General features: G+C 45.6%; 1 protein-coding gene and 1 long non-coding RNA gene across 2 annotated transcripts in view; both read right to left on the bottom strand.

The window, feature by feature from the left end:
- The window catches only part of LOC143986589 (uncharacterized), a 254,255-nt gene that overhangs the window by 7,609 nt on the left and 225,456 nt on the right, over positions 1–21,190 (bottom strand). The gene's annotated exons all lie outside the window — the stretch shown is intronic.
- Positions 1–21,190, bottom strand: part of TNMD (tenomodulin) — a 186,905-nt gene that overhangs the window by 7,609 nt on the left and 158,106 nt on the right. The window lies entirely within an intron of this gene.

The following is a 21,190-nucleotide window of genomic DNA, read 5'->3' as shown; positions in this document are numbered from 1 at the left end:
TTCTCTCTAAATAGTAGCAACAAAGAATTTCACTCACAGTTGGAAACCATGAGATGTTTGCAGAATAGGTTTAGCTAGACAGGGACAGTCTATAAATTCACAGCTGAGGACCATGAGATGTTTTCAAAACAGGTTTAGCTAGACTGGATCAGTCTATAAATCAGTGGCGGCCCATGCATTAGGGGCCGCCCTCCCCATTCATTCGTCTGGCCCCCTGATCTACATACAGGGATGCCGGACACGTGGATTCCAATGGCGGGGGTGTTTTTTTTGAAGCATGTGATTAGAGCAAGAGGCTCTTATAGGATTAAAAAAAGGGTGGGCTCTGGGCGCAGAGCACTGTGCCCGAAGCCCACCCAGTTGTGTGATGATAGCAAATATTCACTATTGTCACACTGATTCTCCTTCAGGCCAATCAGGAAGCAGGTTTCAAACCCATCGCCCGATTGGCTGAAAGGACAAGCGATTCTATTGGATGCCAAGCAGGAGGCGATAAGAGATGTATGGCAGAAGCCGCCGTGATCTAGGAGAGGGCACAGGACCCGTTACCTGACCCACAGCTCTCCGCTCACCACCCGCTGCCTGACCCGCAGCCTGCCGTCTGTCACCCATTGCCTGACCCACAGCCCGCCGCCCGTCAGCCACCAACTAGATGGGGTAAGTCCCAGACAGACCGGCAGACAGCGAGTAGGCGGAAGGGGGTGTGTGTTTGCCACCCCGCCAAAAAAAAAAAAAAACACCAGCTGCTGCTGCTATAAATGCATAGCTGAGGACCATGAGATGTTTGCAAAACAGGTATAAACTAGACTGGAACAGCCTAGTTTAAATTGGGTTATGGGGCAGGGGATGTTTTAACACATTGACCTCATTACATTTGAAGACTCTGGCAGTGAGACAACTTCGCTTCCCGACGGCCTCATGCAGATATACTGCGGCAGAAGGGCACGTACAGGCAGATTAATGTACCTGTACGTAGCCCTTTAAGTGCGGCTTGCGCGCGCGCCCGATGGGAGCTCTGTGACCTTGATCGTGGGTCCTGCGGATCCAATGTCCGCGGGGATATCCGCGATCGTCTCACGGTGAGGAAGAATGGGGAGATGCTGATGTAAACAAGCATCTCCCCATTCTGCCTAGTGACACTGTCACTGATCAGCTCTCCCTGTAATCGGGAGCGGTGATCAATGATGTGTCACACACAGCCCCTCCCCCCACAGTTAGAATCACTCCCTAGGACCCACTTAAACCCTACAGCGCCACCTAGTGGTTAACCCCTTCACTGCCAGTCACATTTTTACAGTAATCAATGCAATTTTTTAGCATTGATCGATGTATTAATGCCAATGGTCCCAAAAATGTGTCAAAATTGTCCGATGTATCCACCATAATGTCGCAGTCATGATAAAAATTGCTGATCGCCGCCATTACTAGTAAAAAAAAAAAATTATCAATAAAAATGCCATAAAACTATTCTCTATTTTGTAGACACTATAACTTTTGCGCAAACCAATCAATAAACGCTTATTGTGATTTTTTTAACCAAAAATATGTAGAATAATACATATCGGCCTAAACTGAGGGAAAAAAAATGTTTTTTTAAATATTTGTTTGGGGATATTTATTATAGCAAAAAAGTAAAAAAGAATGCGTTTTTTCAAAACTGTCGCTATTTTTTTGTTTATAGCGCAAACAATTAAAACCGCAGAGGTGATCAAATACCACCATGAGAAAGCTCTATTTGTGGGGAAAAAAAAGGACGTCAATTTTGTTTGGGAGCCGCGTTGCGCAATTGTCAGTTAAAGCGACGCAGTGCCGAATCGCAAAAAAGTGCTCTGGTCAGGAAGGGGGTAAATTCTTCCCGGGGCTGAAGTGGTTAAACAGTCTAAACTACCCTTTCTGAACTTTTTTTTTTACTTCCAAGAATCCTTGAAATAATATTTAAGTCTTGTGCAAAAAAAAAAATTACTAATGCGCAAACCACACAGGGCAAATAAACAAAAGATATAAAAATGCAATAAAAGTAGCTGCCAACAAGAAACAGTGTTCACACACCAAACGAAATGAAAAGTATTCAATATTTAAGTCTTAACATTAGTTGTAGAAAGGTTTATAATATAAGAAAAAAATAAAGGGTTAAATAATGCAGCGTACCCAGAATATTTGACACCCAGAGTAGATCATTTTTAACACCCCCTGCTCTATATACCAGACCTTTTTCGGTAATAATCATAAAAACGAATAATAACAATGTAAATAAAACATAGCAAATACTGTGGTGTCTTTTAACATTAGTCGTCAGCAGAGAAGAGAACATTGAAAGTTAGTGGAAAATTGCCCTCCTGAATTGGGGGCCAGTATAGGTAGGAGGGTAATCTGCATACTGCTTACTGCTCAAGGAACCCCAGTGCTCCACAGAACCCTTGTTAAAAAAAGGCTTATGTAGGAAATTCAGTATGTGTCCAGCTTGGTGCATTGAGGTTCATCAAGAAGATCTCACTGCTGGAGTACCAATGGAACTATTGCACGCATGTGAGGGTTTTGTCCAGTCTTCCAAACATATTGGTCTAGAACAGGGGTCTCCAAACTTTCTAAACAAAAGGGCCAGTTTACCGTTCTTCAGACTTTGGGGGGGCGGACTGGCCATTGGAAATAGAAAATGTCCCAGCATCAGTGGGAGTAAACAATGCCCCATCTTTGATGTCAGTGAGAGGAGTTGTGCCCCATCATTGGTGTCATTGGGTAGAAAGAATCATGTCCCATCGTTGGTGTCGCTGAAGGAATGGTGCCCCATCATCATTGTCATTGGGTGGAAAGAATCCTGTCCCATCGATGGTGTCACTGAAGGAATGGTGCCCCATCATTGGTGTCATTGGGAGGAACTGTGTCCTATCGGTTGTGTCCCCACACCAACGACACATCCTCCCCATTGAGGGGTATAAAGTTTGATCATACTGGTCTACTCATGTTTTGTTGTCTTTTATAGAGTTACATGCATCTGCCCCTGAAGCCCTTGTACACACGGTCGGACATTCTGACAACCAAATCCGTTGGATTTTGTCCGACGGATTTTGTCCGGCGGATTTTGTCCGAAACTGTTGCATACACACGGTCGGACAAAGTTGTCGGAAAATCCGATTGTACATAACGTGATGGCGTTATTTCGTTACGACAGGACTACGTTCAGGCTAGTAGCCAATAGCTTTGGTCTAGGAATTTGATCTGAGCATGCGTGGCACTTTGTCCGTCGGAGTAGGCTACACATGATCGGAGTATGTCCAATCAGAGCATTTTGTCAGAAAATTTTACGGACAAGTTGGAAAAGTTGGTCCGTCGGATATTCCGACGGAAACAGTCCAAAGGAGAACACACACAGTCGGATTATCCGACAATACGGTCCGATCAGACACATTCCATCTGAATCTCCGACCATGTGTACAAGGGCTTAGAGTTTTACTATTATCCACGCAACGCGTCAGTTTTTTAGGGTGCATTCTCATGCCTACTGATAGGAACCTACTTATGCCGCGTACACACGATCGGAATTCTCATCGGAAAAAGCTCTGATGGTTTTCCAGACGGAATTTCCGATGGAATTCCACTCAAGATGTCTTGCCTACACACGGTCACACCAAATTGCGATCGTTTAGAACGCGGCGACGTACAACACGTACGACGGGACTAGAAAAAGGAAGTTCAATAGCCAGTAGCCAATAGCTTTCATGTCATAGTTGAATCTGAGAAGGCGTGATTTTTGGAGTGTTGGAAATTGCATACACACGATCGGAATTTCCGGAGTTTTTCCGTCTGGAAAATTGAAAACATGCTATCAATTTTTGGCTGGCGGAAATTCGGACAGCTAAATTCCGATGGAGCATGCACGCGGTCGCATTTTCCGATGAAAAGCTCTCATCGGTCTTTTTCTGGCCTGAATTCTGATCGTGTGTACGCGGCATTAGACTCATTATCTACGACCAAATGATTATATTGTTTCTTACCATTGATTACACTGCATAGTGCCATTTAGATGACGTGTACATACAGGTACAGTGGTGTGAAAAAGTGTTTGCCCCCTTCCTCATTTCCTGTTCCATTGCATGTTTGTCACACTTAAGTGTTTCGGAACATCAAACCAATTTAAACAATAGTCAAGGACAACACAAGTAAACACAAAATGCAATTTGTAAATGAAGGTGTTTATTATTAAAGGTGAAAAAAAATCCAAACCATCAAGGCCCTGTGTGAAAAAGTGACTGCCCCCTAAACCTAATAACTGGTTGGGCCACCCTTAGCAGCAACAACTGCAACCAAGCGTTTGCGATAACGTGCAATGAGGCTTTTACAGCGTCCTGGAGGAATTTTGGCCCACTCATCTTTGCAGAATTGTCCTAATTCAGTTACATTAGAGGGTTTTGGAGCATGAACGGCCTTTTTAAGGTCATACCACAACATCTCAATAGGATTCAGGTCAGGACTTTGGCTAGGCCACTCCAAAGTCTTCATTTTGTTTTTCTTCAGCCATTCGGTGGTGGACTTGCTGGTGTGTTTAGGATCATTGTCCTGCTGCAGAACCCAAGTTCGTTTCAGCTTGAGTACACGAACAGATGGTCGGACATTCTCCTTCAGGATCTCTTGGTAGACAGCAGAATTCATAGTTCCTTTTATCATGGCAAGTCTTCCAGGTCCTGAAGCAGCAAAACAGCCCCAGACCATCACACTACCACCACCATATTTTACTGTTGGTATAATGTTCTTTTTATGAAATGCAGTGTTCCTTCTACGCCAGATATACTTGGACACACACCTTCCAAAGAGTTCCACTTTTGTCTCATCGGTCCACAGAATGTTGTCCCAAAAGTCTTGGGGATCATCAAGATGTGTTGTGGATAAATTGAGACGAGCTTTGATGTTCTTTTTGCTCAGCAGTGGTTTTCTCCTTGGAACTCTGCCATGCAGGCCATTTTTGCCCAGTCTTTTCCTGATGGTGGAGGCATGAACGCTGACCTTAACTGAGGCAAGTGAGGCCTGCAGTTCCTTGGACGTTGTTGTGGGGTCTTTTGTGACCTCTTGGATGAGTCGTCGCTGCGCTCTTGGGGGAATTTTGGGCGGCCGGCCACTCCTGGGAAGGTTCACCACTGTTCCATGTCTTCGCCATTTGTGGATAATGGCTCTCACTGTGGTTCGCTGGATTCCCAAAGCTTTGGAAATGGCTTTATAACCCTTTCCAGACTGATAGATCTCAATTACTTTCTTTCTCAATTGTTCGTGAATTTCTTTGGGTCTCGGCATGATGTGTAGCTTTTAAGGATCTTCTGGTGGACCTTACTGTGTCAAGCAGCTCCTATTTAAGTGATGCCTTGATTGTGAACAGGTGTGGCAATAATCAGGCCTGGGTGTGGCTAGAGAAATTGAACTCAGGTGTGGACAACCACAGTTATAGTATGTTTTAACAAGGGGGGCAATCACTTTTTCACACAGGGCCATGATGGTTTGGATTTTTTTTCACCTTTAATAATAAACACCTTCATTTACAAATTGCATTTTGTGTTTACTTGTGTTGTCCTTGACTATTGTTTAAATTGGTTTGATGTTCCGAAACACTTAAGTGTGACAAACATGCAAATAAACAGGAAATGAGGAAGGGGGCAAACACTTTTTCACACCACTGTATATGAATTTGCAATAATTAATTTTTTCCATATTAAATCTCTTGTCAATTTTATATGCCGTCCCTTTGATATGTATGTGTTATGTATTCATGAGGTCAACACCATGTATGTGTGACTATACATATTAAACCTTTTCTATGTGCATCATTGTTATGTATTGTCAGACTCAATATGCCAATTAAATATATTTTCTAATTATCTCACCCCCACAAATCAATAGATCATTTAAAGTCCCACCTTACTTTTTCTCATATCGTTAGTATGACCCTTCACTGGTGTCACTGAGAGGGGGGATTATGCCCCATTGTTGGTGTCAGGATGAAATATTGCTCCAAGGGCCAGATAAATGCAAGCAAATGGCAGCAAACTGGCCCCCTGGGCCGCAGTTTGGAGACCACTGGTCTGGAGTGAGTGTAATAACATATGCCGCGTACAAATGATCAGACTTTCCGACGGGAAATGTTGGATGTAAGCTTGTTGGCTGAAAGTCAGACCGTGTGTACGCTTCATCGAACATTTGTTTCTGGTTATCTGGTTAGCAGTAAACCTTACCATATGTTGGTGGTGGATTGAACACAAAGTTTTCCAGTTTGGATCTAACAGTGAACCTCTAAGAATATTGTGGTTTATCTATAGAAGATTTCTATGTACAGCTTTACGTCAATCATTTTGGTGGCTCTTATACACGGACTTATTTGTGCACACTGGGTGTTTAAGTTTTTCTTTTTATGTCTTTAGAGGTTTATGCTAAAAAACCTTATTGTATATGTATATGTTAAATTATACTAACTAGATTCTGGTTTTGAGATATCTACACATATGTGCTTTGCATCACGTATATGTATAGGGTTGCCATACCCTGTATAATATTCATTCTAATATTATTGCATATTGCCTTTTTAGTTGCTAGCATTTGTTTAGCGCGGCTTATGATTCTTTTGTTTTAACCAACAAATGTTGGCTAGCAGATTCTCAAATTTTCCACCAACAAAACTTTGTTGTCGGACTTTCCACTCGTGTGTACACAAGTCCGTCGCACAAAAGTTCACGCATGCTCAGAATCAAGTACGAGCCGGAAGTGCAGGGTCTTGTAAAACTAGCGTTCGTAACGGAGATATCACATGACTATTGAACATCCTTTTTATCGTCTCGTCGAACTTCTTGTACTTCACTAGGTTCGTAATTGTTGGCCAACATTTGTGTGACCGTGTGTATGCAAGACAAGTTGGAGTCAACAACCTTCAAACAAAATTCCACAGTTTTGTTGTCGGAAAGTCCGATCGTGTGTATGGGGCATAAGACTTTAGGTTGTCCTTTACCTTTAGACCAGCCAATCTCAACCAGGGTTCTGTGGAACCCTAGGGCTTCTCAAGGGGTTGGCTGATGAAATCTCATTTTTTGATGCCTGCATACAGTATCTGCAAGGCCAAGACCACTTGGCTGAGCCAGAGGCATAATAACACCAATGATCTTTTTATCTGTCTATAAGGGTGGATTCTGACCACCACTGTAAGGGGCATTTTTTCCACTGACTTACAGTGAATTGGTTTTACCAGGGGTTACCTGAGATCTGAATTTTTTTTCAAGGGTTCCTCTGAAGGAAAAAGGGCTGGAAACGCTGATATAGACTTTTGAATCTATTTATTTCATGGCTCCAATATCTCATAGAAAGATCATTGGCATTGTTTAATCCCTCATTTATTAAATTCTACAAAGAATAATGAGTCTTTACATTGGACGTCATTGTAAGCCTTGTTCATTATGCTATGGTTTAACCAGATAGATCATACAATACTCACAGGGGAATTTGTACAGTGTAATCGACAACCCGTGAACTATAATTGTGGGATGGCTGAAAAGAATATAAGCTATCTATAGGTTATCAAAATGCTTGTAGTCCCCTAAGTTATTAACATAATGACCCATGGACTAGGTATTTTCCCTTATCATATGTTTAGACACAAAGGGGAATATTACTAATATTTTTAGATGACATCTGCATTTAGGGGAATCAATGCACCCGCTTCTTCATCTCTCTTTTTTTTTTCTCTCTTCTCCAATTTTCTAAATATATATTTTATACATTAATATATTATATCTTGTCTAATGTTATCTCCTTCATGTCTATAGTTAAAATGAAACAGCAGAATTATAATATTTGGATCTCGATGGAAACAGAGAATGAAATGTTTTTGGTGATTATTTTGTCGATCTGGGAAAAATTTCCTTTTTTTTCTTTTTATTTTCTTATAACAAAATAAATAAATGAATAATAAAAGAAAAAAAAAAAAGGAACCATAGATCAGTTCATGCAATTATTAACGCCTATAATTCAATTAGTTGTAGATAGACTAATCCTAAAGGGGGCATTCGCTCCATAGGAATAGGGCAATACACTTTATAGGTACATTGCAATTCATTCTTAAAGTATAAGTCCAGTAATTTCCCAAATGATCCCCAAAACCTCTCTTGATGCCTCTAGATAATGCCTCAGTATTTTTTTTTTTATTTTACTTCATTTCTGCAATGAGAAACAACTTTATTACTACCATGACATCATCACCAGGCTTGTAAAATTCTTGCAGGGGCAGCTACTGGTGCTCAGTTCATACTGACGTAGACAGCCTCTCAAAACGACATCTCCTAATAGTCCTTTACCTACACATGCATCTGGGGAGGCTCTTGAAAGTCAAGGCAACAAAGCTGTTTTGCTAAGTAAGAAAGGAAAGCATGCATGTGGAGAGAGAAACAGGAGGAGTGGAGGACAAGGCAAGGCCAACAAAGCGAATGCACTATGTTGAAGTGTAAAGATCAAGGTCACACTCTAATGACGTCAACCACTGACGTCAGTAGCTATAGCATTAGAGAGGCTCCAACCCAACAGCAAGATAGATATACAAGCAGAACACCCTGGTGGATGACATGGTGTCACCCGTTGGTGCGGGGTCTAAGCACTAACTAGTGTTCACCAGAGCTTCTAATGGTGAAGATGGGTTTTGCTGCAAGTTAGTACCTGGTTGCAGTCCTTAGGATCGCCACACCAGAAGGTGACCAACCCGGGGTCCAGTAGCGGATATAGCAGGTAGGGATCAAGCAGAAGTGTAGTCAGTAAACAAGCCGAAGTTCGGTAACAAGTGCTTGCATATTGGGATCAAGCAGAAGTGTAGTCAGTAAACAAGCCAAAGTTCGGTAACAAGTTCTTGCATATTGGGATCAAGCAGAAGTGTAGTTGTGGAACAAGCCAAAAGTCGGTAGTGAAAATACAGACACCATTGGGAGTGAAACGAGTGAGCTATTGGCTGGAGAAAGCACAAAAATCTGCCAAACAGGAAGTGCAAAGGCATTGCCTAAATAGGAAGTTCATGGGAGGAGCAAAGAGTTCAAGGGTCAGTAGAAACATGACACAAGGCAAAGTTCTCTAATGCCACGTACACACGATTGGAATTTCGGCCAGCAAAAGACCGATGAGAGCTTTTCATCGGAAAATGTGACCGCGTGTATGCTCCATCAGAATTTATGTGGCCGAATTCCCGCAAACAAAAATTTGAGAGCATGTTCTCAATTTTTCTGATGGAAAAACTTTCCATCGGAAATTCCGATCGTTTGTATGCAGTTCCAACACGTAAAACACACATGCTCAGATTCAACTATGAGATGGAAGATATTGGCTACTGGGTATTGAACTTCCTTTTTCTAGTCCCGTCGTACCCGTCACTGCATTCTTGATGGTCGGAATTTGGTGTGACCGTGTGTATGCAAGACAGCTTGAGCGAAATCCCGTCAGAATTCCATCGGGAAAACCATCAGAGCTTTTTCCGACCAAAAATTCCGATCGTGTGTACGCAGCATAAGGAATCAGGCAGGGAGCTGTCCAGCATCTCAGGTGGCTCAGCAAGAAGCGATGCTGCCAGACACAGCAGAAGTTGCAGGTTCAGATCTGGATTCTGACATTAGGTTTACTCCAAGTCCACAAACTTCTGCACAGTTCCTGTCTTGGCCATGCTCTTCTGATACATTTGACCAGGATTGAGGCTTAATCGTAGAGGCCTACATTGTTGGTCTGACCTCAACAGTTAAGCCTAATCTGGGTGATACACATTAGAGATATGTGGCCAAGGGTGGTGACTGCGCAGAAGCTGGTAGGCTTGAAATCAACTTGAGCGGTTAATGCCATTAGAGTGCATCCCTGATCCTTACACTTCGGCTTTATTGTGGAGCAGGACATGCTCTGTTCTGGTATCGTCGCCTGGTGTGGATATTGAGTCCAGGGGGGAGAATACACCGGTAGCTTGGAGCGGCACTGCAGTGCTTGGATCTTCCGGTAAAAGGCATTGAGGTTTATTTACTAAACCTGGAGAGTGCAAAATAGGGTGCAGCTTTGCATAGAAACCAATCAGCTTCCAGAGTTTTATTGACAAAGCCTAACTGAACAAGCTGAGGTGAGAAGCTGATTAAAGTGATAAAATCACTTTATCTTCATTTATAGTGCACAACATCGTACAGATGCAAATGTTCTGTGTGTTGCGGTGCACTTCATTGTAAATAATAGTGCAGGACCAGTGTCTAATGCAGACTTTTCTCAACCTTTTCAACATGGAGGAACCCTTGAAGTAACCTTTCGGTCTCAGGGAACACCTGTTAAAAATGGCTATATCGAAAACTCATGATACATTGGGGTGATGGTCAGTGGAAGAGCGTTCCTTACATCTGTGGTCTTGGCGAAGAATTTCTCCCTATAGATAGCTAAAAAGATCATAGGTGCCAGTAGGAACTTATCTTAGCCCTTGTACACACGGTCGGAGATTCTGACGGAATGTGTCCTATCGGACCGTTTTGTCGGATATTCGGACTTTGTGTGGTCTCCATCGGACTGTTTCTGTCGGAATATCCGACGGACCAACATTTCCAACTTGAGGGGGGAGGCGAGCCCAATCAACAAAAAAGAAAGAGGCCATAGGAACTGGAATCTTTAACCTCAGCAAACAGATACTCACTACCTCTGAAACCAAAATACTAGATGCCAAATATTCTGACAAAATGCTCCAATAGGACATACTCCGATCAGGTATAGCCTACTCCGACGGACAAAGTGCCATGCATGCTCAGATCAAATTCCTAGACCAAAGCTATTGGCTACTAGCCTGAACGTAGTCCTGTCGTAACGAAATAACGTCATCACGTTATGTACAATCGGATTTTCCGACAACTTTGTCCGACCGTGTGTATGCAACAGTTTCGGACAAAATCCGTCGGACAAAATCCAACGGATTTGGTTGTCAGAATGTCCGGCCGTGTGTACAAGGGCTTAGAGGCAACAATTGGTCATTGATCATGGAACCCCTAGCAACCATTGGAGCAGGGGTAAGGAACCTCGGCTCTCCAGCTGTTTTGAAACTACAAATCCCATCATGCCTCTGCCTCTAGGAGTCATGCCTGTGATTGCTAGGGTCTTTCAATGTCTCATGGGACTTGTAGTTTCAAAACAGCTGGAGAGCCGAGGTTCCCTACCCCTGCATTGGAGGAACCCTAGTTGAGAAACCCTGGTCTAATATGTTGAGGCGTGTTGACAGCCCATTCAAACTGAATTGTCTGCCTAACCCAATGGGACTGTATACAGGAGCCCTTATAATTCTCAATATTTCCTGTACATAAAACAAAAAAACAAAAAAACAAAAAAACAACAAAGACATTTCTGAAAAAAAGAGAGAAATTGCAGCTAAATGGGCCAACATTTAGTCCTGAGAATTTAATTTCCCATAAATTGCTCTGCCAATTGTAAAGTAATAACTATCTGTATATTTACTGCGCGGAGAACAACGTACCGTATATCCAGGTCAGCGTCATTTGGGGAATTTTGCTAATTTACCCAAGTCCTGAGGTCGTTAACCTTCCCCACTGCCACAGTAAATACCATCTGTGCTAATAGCAAAACGCTAGCCATCCGTCATAACCATCATAATATATGTAATCTATCCGAGAGCTTTAATGAATTGTTTGGGAATAATCTCTTTCAGCGAATCGGAGCTTAATCGAAATTTGTCTTTCTGCGAGGAGTCTGCGGAATCTCTTATCGCTGTTAACGTGGGGGGGGGGTAGGGAAGGAAGTCATTTAAATAAAAATGATTTATATTTGAACACGATGTGTCATGTTATGCCTTCAGGTACAGTTACGACGCTCTCAGTAAAATCGCTCATTTGCATCAGTAATTGGCAGGCCATTAATGGCTCATTAAGAGCGCAGAGTGGGAGCAGGGCAAGCAGAAGATGCAACAGCAGGGACGGAGACGATGTGTGGATGGAAAGCATCAGGAGCAGAGCCAGGGCTCGCCGGCAAACCGCAGAAATTCGAGGCCATATTATCACTGGTCTAAATATAACAAATTAGATAATATAGATCCCCTTTAAAGTTTTCTGGAATTTAGAGAACTCAATGGAAGAATAGACGACGTGTCTTAATGGCTTAACCACTAGCCGCCGGCTAACAGTGTGTAGCAAGGTCTCCGGCCTTGTCCAGTCTAATGAGAACTTTGAGGGCCAAAGATAGCCAACATCCTTCTGTATGTGGTGGGTTGTGAGGCGTAGTGGGTGGATAAAGTTATTGGGCGCCGGACACTTCTTGGATGTAAAAGAGGTTTTATTTCTCTTGACGGTCCTTTTTTATTAGGGCTGTGGAAATTAAAGTTTAATTGCTCGATTAATCTATACATTTTTTTTGATCGATCAAAATTCTTTTGATCGGTAGTCACCTCTCTGTCGGCTTCTGGGTCTTCAGGGAGTTCAGTCGGAGATCCGGTGACGTCACGGACATCGACGTCACCGGACTCCTCCCACCTTCCCAAAGTGCCTACGTCTGCTAACAAAGGGAAAGGGGAGGAGTCCGGTGACGTCAAAGTCCTGATTGAACGTAACGCGTACGGGGAGGAGCTATGCATGAGGTCACCCGCTGCTGCCCTACGGAACTAACACGATTGTCGGCTTTACATGCTGTGTTTTTTATCATCTTTATGTGAGTAGTTTGTGTTTTGAACACAAAAATGTAATCTGATACTTAAGCGGTGAGCACTTAGATCTTTTCTTTCTACCCATGACCCGGCGTCCTTGCTGAGATCTAAGGAGACGTGAGAGAAGTTTATGGTCCGTGTAAACCCTTTTGATACCCGCTTGCATGACCACCTGTTTGCACAGGGGTCCATGCCATAAGGTGAGAGTGATTAGTTAGACCGGAGGTAGAGGGATTGTCACGCTACTGTGGAAAAATAAATGACTTACGTCAGTGCTACAGATTGAATTTAAAACGTATTTGCGTGAACTGTGAAGTTAAGTCATGGATTGTGGAAACTAACTAGTGTAGGCTGATTGTATATAGTGTATACCACATTTACCACTGACTAATGCAGACTTGCAATGCAAGGAGATCAGCTAAAAGTAGTTGGATCTGTATGTGCGTTATAATTGAATTTAAATTAGTCGATGAATCGATTAAAAAATAATCAATTAATCGAACACGAAAATTTTAATCAGTAACAGCCCTACATTTTATATTTTGAGGGGGAAAGAGGGTTAGGGCCAGGACACCCTTAAGCAGTTGCAACTTAAATCGTGTGATGCCGCATACACACGACCGGACTTTCCAGTCTTTTTTTTTACTCACGCTTTGATGTCTGTTGCTAAGGGGTGCCTTGGAATCTGCCTCTTCCTCTCCCTGGCGCCTAATGTAATTTCCCTCGGCGCCCATTCTCACTAGTGCTCCTGGGAGATGCTTGTCATCATTTTCCAGGAGTCAGTGGGCAGCGTTGAAGGCTTAGTTGCTATCACAACGGGGACGGGCACTTCCGCCGCTGCCGCCCATTGTGATGGCAAAGTCAGAAGTGTACACGGCGCATGCTCGAGAGCGGGGGGCGGTTCATGCTGGTCGCTCGGCTGCACCAGGGCCCAGAAGATAGTGCTTGTGGGCTTCACATGCAAGATGGAAAGTGCCAAGCACAAGGAATATAACATATCTTGCTCAATTAAAGCTGCAATCGGGCAGCGATTAAAAAGAGAAACGTGAGTGATAGTAATAAATGAAGAAACCAATCCGCCTACATGTGGTGTACCTGTTTATTTGCAGTTTTTTTTCCTCTCTACAGTCATTTAAAGTCCAGAAATTATAAAACGTGTGAGATTTTTAGAAAACAGGGGGCAGAGAGGTGAAATTGCACTCTGCAGAGCTCAGTGAGGAGAGCTCTGAGAGCTGATTGAAGCAGAAGTATCTGCTTGTATTTCTCAATGCTGAGAAATACAAGCAGATACTTGCCCATCATGCCTTACCATCAGGGAGGCGTGTGATTGGCCCCAAATATATTCTTGGTTCTTTAACAAACCTTCACAGAACAGCTGTATTTATACTGAGATTAAATCACACACAGGTGGACTCTATCTTTAATATATATACTGTATATCTATCTATCTATCTATCTATCTATCTATCTATCTATCTATCTATCTATCTATCTATCTATCTATCTATCTATCTATCTCATCTATTTATCTATATATCTATCAAATATAATATATACAGTGGAAACTTGGTTTAGGAGTAGCATGGTTAATGAGCGTTTTGAAAGACGAGCAACTTTTTTTTTTTTTAGATTCTGACTCGGTTTGCGAGTGTTGTCTTGCAAAACGAGCAGAATTCATGCTACTGGGAGGTGCAGTACCACATTTGGCCAGAGGTGCGGGGGCGGTGGGGGCACTTGGAATGGTTTGGAAATACACGTAAATACTCGTAATGACTCAGAAATACTCTGTTCCCAAGTGTTTCCGAGGCTTTCCAAGTTCAGCCGAGCTGTCCCCGTGTATTCCCGAGGCTCTCCGGCACCCCCCCCCCCCACAACCAGGCATGTACTGCCCATCGGGACTACCGGGAGTTTCCCGGTGGGCCGATGGCTCAGTGGGCCTGTTTCAGTGACAGAAATGCCTTCTTCTTGTTTTTTGTAGTGGGTACCTGCGGCCCCGCATCTTCCTCTGGCCGCCACATAGCTGACACAGGCACAAATTTTGTCTCTCAAGTGAGATTTCCAAACTGGTTGCTAGCCACCTGCCGCCTAGCGTGTAGCAACCAGTGACGTCAGACACAGAAGGAGGCTGAGACGGCCCAGCATTCACAGCGGAGCAGGGTTTAAGTTTCTCCTCCTCCGCGCCGAGTGCTTAGCTCCACCCACCTCCTCCTCTGCTCCGGGGACATGCTCTTAGAGAGGAAGTGCTGTATGTGATCCTCTTCTTATGCTGCCCGTGCCCGACTTTTCTGCACTACCTGAGTGTTGTCTGAGGGACCCCAGAGGAAGAGCAGACCTTCCTATGCCTGTGTCCCCACTGCTCGTTTCCCTGCTATCTGTTGCTGTTCGGGATCTGCAGGCAGCTGCCACTATGTCAGGTGACATCAGTCATACCTACCGTGTTTCCCCGAAAGTAAGACAGTGTCTTACTTTCTTTTTATCCCCAAAAGCCCCACTATGTCTTACTTTCGGGGTATGTCTTATATTGGAAAAAAATTGTCGAATTTTTTGTTTTAACCATAAAATTAACATTTATTAACAACCTGAACAGTATTGTATTCACCACAAAACAGTTTTTTAAAAGGAAGTGCCAAGAATGTCTTGTTACAACATTGCATAACATGTAAAACAATGAAAAATGGTAAGAACGAACAGTGGAATACTGGAAGATAAAACAGATTTATGTGTGATACAGTACCACCTGCTGTATTTAATCCAGTGTGACACCTGCTGATACCCACTGGGTTACATACAGCAGATGATACCCAAGTATGCCAGTGTGTATGTTTTACTGATGTATGATTAATACTGTGTGCATTACCGTATTTTAAGCAGGAGGCGGCAGTGACAAGTGCAGGGGACGGCGCGGTGGCGTATGGAGAGGGGGACGGCTCAGGCGTGGGCAGGAGGCGGCGCTCATTAAGATCAGAGGGAAATGGCAGACGCGGCGACGTATGGAGAGGGGGACGGTGCGGACGTGGGCAGGAGGCGGCGCGCAGCTAGATGAGAGGGAGGCGGCAATACCCCCGTGTTTCCCCGAAAGTAAGACATATGTCTTACTTTCGGGGTACGGCTTATATTAGCCGACCCCTCTGAAACTCCCGATACGTCTTACAATCGGGGGTGTCTTACTATCGGGGAAACAGGGTAGCTCCCGAACTACAGCACAGTTTTGACCAATGGGGGAAACAAGCAAAAAGCAGGAGGAAATATGACAAGTGAGCCTGAGTGGACATCAGCAACACCAGATCAATGTACAAGGTAATGGATCAGAAAAATGTGTGAGGATCCGTTTTAGTGGTAATCTCTGTAACATTAAACAAAACTAGTTTTGAATGAAAGCTGGGAAGCCATAGGGGTTAACTTAGTAACAGTGCAGTCACCCTCCATAGTGACTGAAGGGGTTCGTTTCTGGTCTGGCAGCTTCTCTCTCCCCTTATCTTGGTTTGCAAGTTTTGCTGTATTGCCCTTCAATTTGGGGCTCTGGTGTGGCTGATCTGAGTGTCCAGAATCATTACCTGAGGCCGCGTACACACGGGCGGACTGTTCGCCCAACCTTGTTCGGCAAACAGTTTCATCAAACAGTCCGCTCAAAATTTGCATGAGCGGACTTGCCCACACACGAGCGGACTGTTTGACGAACAAGGTTGGGCAAACAGTTCGCTCAACTTTTGAAATGAACGGACTCGCCCACGTAAGGCGGAGGCAAATCCGCCCATTTCGAGCGCGTGTACAGGTAGGCGGGGCCCGCGAAGGAGACGTCGCGGGCTCCGCCGCCTGGAATGGGCTTAAAGGGGAACCCCAACGCCGAAAAAAATCGGCGTGGGGGTTCCCCCCAAGTCCACACCAGACCCTTGTCCGAGCACGCTACCCGGCCGGCCAGGAAAGGGGGGCGAGCGAGCGCGCCCCCCCTCCTGAGCCGTACCAGGCCGCGTGCCCTCAACATGGGGGGTGCCTTGGGGAAGGGGGGGCCGCGCGGCCCCCCCACCCCAAAGCACCTTGTCCCCATGTTGATGAGGACAAGGGCCTCTTCCCGACAACCCTGGCCGTTGGTTGTCGGGGTCTGCGGGCGGGGGGCTTATCGGAATCCGGGAGCCCCCTTTAAGAAGGGGGCCCCCGGATACCGGCCCCCCACCCTATGTGAATGAGTATGGGGTACAATGTACCCCTACCCATTCACCTGTGAACTAAAGTACAATAAAAAACACAACACAGAGAAAAAATATTTTATTGCACAGCTCCGGGGGTCTTCTCGCCGGACTCCTCCGCTATGTGTGTGTAGCTCTTTTGCTAGCGGAGGAGTCCGGCTTTCTTCCTCCCCGCCGCCGGCCTCTTCTCCCGACTTCGGGGGTCTTGTCCCCCTCTTCGGTTCTTCTGCCGGGCCACCGCGCCTGGTCCGGTGGCCCGGTCTTCTGTCGCCGTCTTCCGTTCTTCTGTCGCCGCCTTCGGTTCTTCTGCCGGGCCACCGCGCCTTCTTGTAGCTCTTTTACAGGCGGTGGCCCGGTCTTCTGTCGCCGCTGTCGTCGCCGCCGCCGCCGCCTTCCGTTCTTGTTCTTCTTCTTGTTCTTGTTCTTCTTCTCCTGGAGATGTTGACTCGACGATCTCTCCGGCCGGAATGCCAGAGCCGCGCTGTGCGGTCACTTATATAGTGACAATGGGGCGGTGTCACATGGTATATGTCACATGGGTTGGTCACATGGTGACCCCGCCCCCTTACGATGTCATAGTCCCCATGTGACATCAACCCATGTGACCAACCCATGTGACATATACCATGTGACACCGCCCCATTGTCACTATATAAGTGGCAGCGGAGCGTGTCCCTGGCATTCCGGCCGGAGAGATCGTCGAGTCAACATCTCCAGGAGAAGAAGAAGAAGAAGAACAAGAAGAAGAACAAGAACGGAAGGCGGCGGCGGCGGCGACGACAGCGGCGACAGAAGACCGGGCCACCGCCTGTAAAAGAGCTACAAGAAGGCGCGGTGGCCCGGCAGAAGAACCGAAGGCGGCGACAGAAGAACGGAAGACGGCGACAGAAGACCGGGCCACCGGACCAGGCGCGGTGGCCCGGCAGAAGAACCGAAGAGGGGGACAAGACCCCCGAAGTCGGGAGAAGAGGCCGGCGGCGGGGAGGAAGAAAGCCGGACTCCTCCGCTAGCAAAAGAGCTACACACACATAGCGGAGGAGTCCGGCGAGAAGACCCCCGAAGACCCCCGGAGCTGTGCAATAAAATATTTTTTCTCTGTGTTGTGTTTTTTATTGTACTTTAGTTCACAGGTGAATGGGTAGGGGTACATTGTACCCCATACTCATTCACATAGGGTGGGGGGCCGGTATCCGGGGGCCCCCTTCTTAAAGGGGGCTCCCGGATTCCGATAAGCCCCCCGCCCGCAGACCCCGACAACCAACGGCCAGGGTTGTCGGGAAGAGGCCCTTGTCCTCATCAACATGGGGACAAGGTGCTTTGGGGTGGGGGGGCCGCGCGGCCCCCCCTTCCCCAAGGCACCCCCCATGTTGAGGGCACGCGGCCTGGTACGGCTCAGGAGGGGGGGCGCGCTCGCTCGCCCCCCTTTCCTGGCCGGCCGGGTAGCGTGCTCGGACAAGGGTCTGGTGTGGACTTGGGGGGAACCCCCACGCCGATTTTTTTCGGCGTTGGGGTTCCCCTTTAAGCCCATTCCAGGCGGCGGAGCCCGCGACGTCTCCTTCGCGGGCCCCGCCTACCTGTACACGCGCTCGAAATGGGCGGACTTTCCGAGCGGGAACAGTCCGCTCATTTCGAAAGTACAGCGGACAAGCCCACACACGGGCGGACTGTTCGCTCAAACACAGTTTCAGCGGACAGTTTTTCGGAATTTCCGAAAGACTTTGTCCGTCCAACTGTCCGCTGAAACTGTCCGCTGGAACTGTCCGCTGAAAGCCCACACACGAGCGGACTGTCCGCCCAAACACTGTTCAGCGGACAAGGTTGGGCGAACAGTCCGCCCGTGTGTACGCGGCCTGAGGGTAATCAGGATGTGTTTGAAATGTGGAGAGATAACATTATTTTATCATATAGTAGAGCTGCAGTATCTTATGCCATTGATAAGAAACACATCGGGACTCTAGTCAAGTCACAAGCAGCATTGGCTGGGTCTATGGATGTGCTATATGTTTAAACCATTTATTTCTCCAATGATCTATTAGGGCTCAGTTCACACTGCTGTGATGTGGGAACCTTGCGAATCCACTGCAGGTTCCCGCATCGCATGTTTCCAGGCAGCAGTTCACACTGCCCTATGCCAACTGCCGGGAGTGTCAATTATAGTTAATGACACCCCCAAATCAGTTCACAAATCGCAGTACAATCCTCAAACTCGGACAGGAATCGGATCACATGGGTGTGAACAACCATGCGATCCAATTCTGCTGCGGACAAAAAATGGTTCTGTGCAAATTCAGCCATACAATCTTTTTGGCTGAAATCGCATCGCACAGATATCGCATGTGATTTTCACTGCAGTGCGGTGTGAATCACATCCGATCTCTGACATCGCAGCAGTGTGATCTGGCCCTTGCTCCATGCTCTCATGTTGGGTTGCGGTAAATTGATATAAGGAATAAAGTATCTGCTTTCTACTGACAGGTCTAGTAAGAGCAGTATTAGGATGCACTTATTTTCTTTTCCTCAGACCATGTACACTGCATGAGATCACCTCTGTATATGCCCAGTGTTGGCTGATATGTACATTATATTGATGGATTGCTGCTAAACTCTTTCTTTGTGGATGCAGAAGGATATTTCTGTGGAGCTTTTCAGGGAGACTTCTATTCGTGATATTTAATATATCATTATTTTAGGTATAGGCATTGAGGTTTATAGCAGCTCAATGAGGTCCACGCATTATAGGGAGTGCGGTTTGACAATGCTGCCAATTTGTAATGGTGAAGGGTGAAGGCCTTATTCATTTCGCTTAGATCTAGAACGGCTTGCTATAGTTAGTTTAGCCCCATTTTGCCCTTGTGTATGGCCACATTTTTATCCAAGTTTTTTCTTTTCCACATTCCTGCACTATATACACTACATTTTCCAGTATGTCACTGGATTTCAAGTAGTTATACCATGAAAAATTATCATTGCCCCCCCTAGTTTTGACTGTGGTATCTTATGTGCCCATATATATTGTTCCTAGAGTCACCACTGTGTACAGCCTATAATAGAAATAAAGTAGAACGGCTAATGGACAGTGAAGGGGGAGGGGAGGCTTGGGTGGCTATCAGGGTTGGCCATGTTTGGCCGACATGAGAGAGACCCGTCATCTGCAATGCCCATCGCCTCACTTCATAGTGCGCAACCTGGTTCAGCCTCAGCACTGCTGCATTGCTGAAAGGCAGCCAATGGTTGTGCAGCAAAACCGGTTTCTAAAATTCCAGCCAATGAGGATGTAGCAATATTCCTATATGATGTTAGCCCTCCCACTTCACTTGTTCACTTGTTTTTGTGCGTGTTTGCAAAATTAAAGTGGGCCAGTCAGGATGAAGTCCAGGGCCAAATTTTTGTCCCAGTCCAGCCCTGCCTACAACTCTGGCCAAATGCAGTATTGCATATAATAGAAGTCAATGCGGAACAAACTATCCTTTTCCATATACGAGTGCTTTGGATTACAAGCATTCTCCTGGAATGGATTATGCTCGTAATCCAAGGTTCCACTGTACAATGTTTAAAGCGGACCTCCACCCTGAAGTGGAAGTTCCGCTCATCTGATCCCTCCCCCCCTCCGGTGCCACGATCGGCACCTTTCAGGGGGGAGGGGGGTGCAGATACCTGGATAATCCAGGTATCTGCACCCACTTCCGGGACAAGCTCGCTGCAGATGCCCCCCCCCCCGTTGTGTTCTGGGAAACACACAGTTTCCAGGACACAGTGGGGACCAGTAGAGACGCGCATGCGCAGTAGGGAACCGGGCAGTGAAGCCGCAATGCTTCACTTTCTGATTCCCTGACAGAGGATGGCGGCGGGGGCAGCAGATGACGAGCGATTGCTCGTCATCTGCCGCCGATATCGCTGGACCCTGGAACAGGTAAGTGTCCATTTATTAAAAGTCAGCAGCTGCAATATTTGTAGCTGCTGGCTTTTAATATATTTTTTTTTAAAGGTGCAGCTCCTCTTTAAAAACAAAATATAATATATTATTAAAATGTATATAAAGTTTTAGTGACTGGAAAATGGATCTTATTTTACTGTTAATTGCTTCATGCGTATTACATGTTTTTGATGCGGTCAAGAATAGAAATAGATATCATAGAGCCCCCATGCTATGGCTCTGTGCACAAAGGCAAATTGCATTGCCCAGCAGAGTAATATACCAACTTTAGCGACACGGCCAACATTTCCTCCCTAGTTATCACTGCCATTCAGTGTCACCTGTAGAGAAGTAATATCACTCCAAATCTCCTTCTCCCTCTTATAACAAATTCAAATCCCCTTCTTGAAAAGGACTACAATATCCCTA

This window comes from Lithobates pipiens, unplaced genomic scaffold, assembly GCF_037356315.1.
Source record: "Lithobates pipiens isolate NorthernLeopardFrog02 unplaced genomic scaffold, aLitPip1_a1.2 Scaffold_1, whole genome shotgun sequence".
Taxonomy (NCBI): Eukaryota; Metazoa; Chordata; class Amphibia; order Anura; family Ranidae; genus Lithobates; species Lithobates pipiens.
Note: the sequence above shows the minus strand (reverse complement) of the source record. Positions and strands in the feature narration are given on the sequence as shown.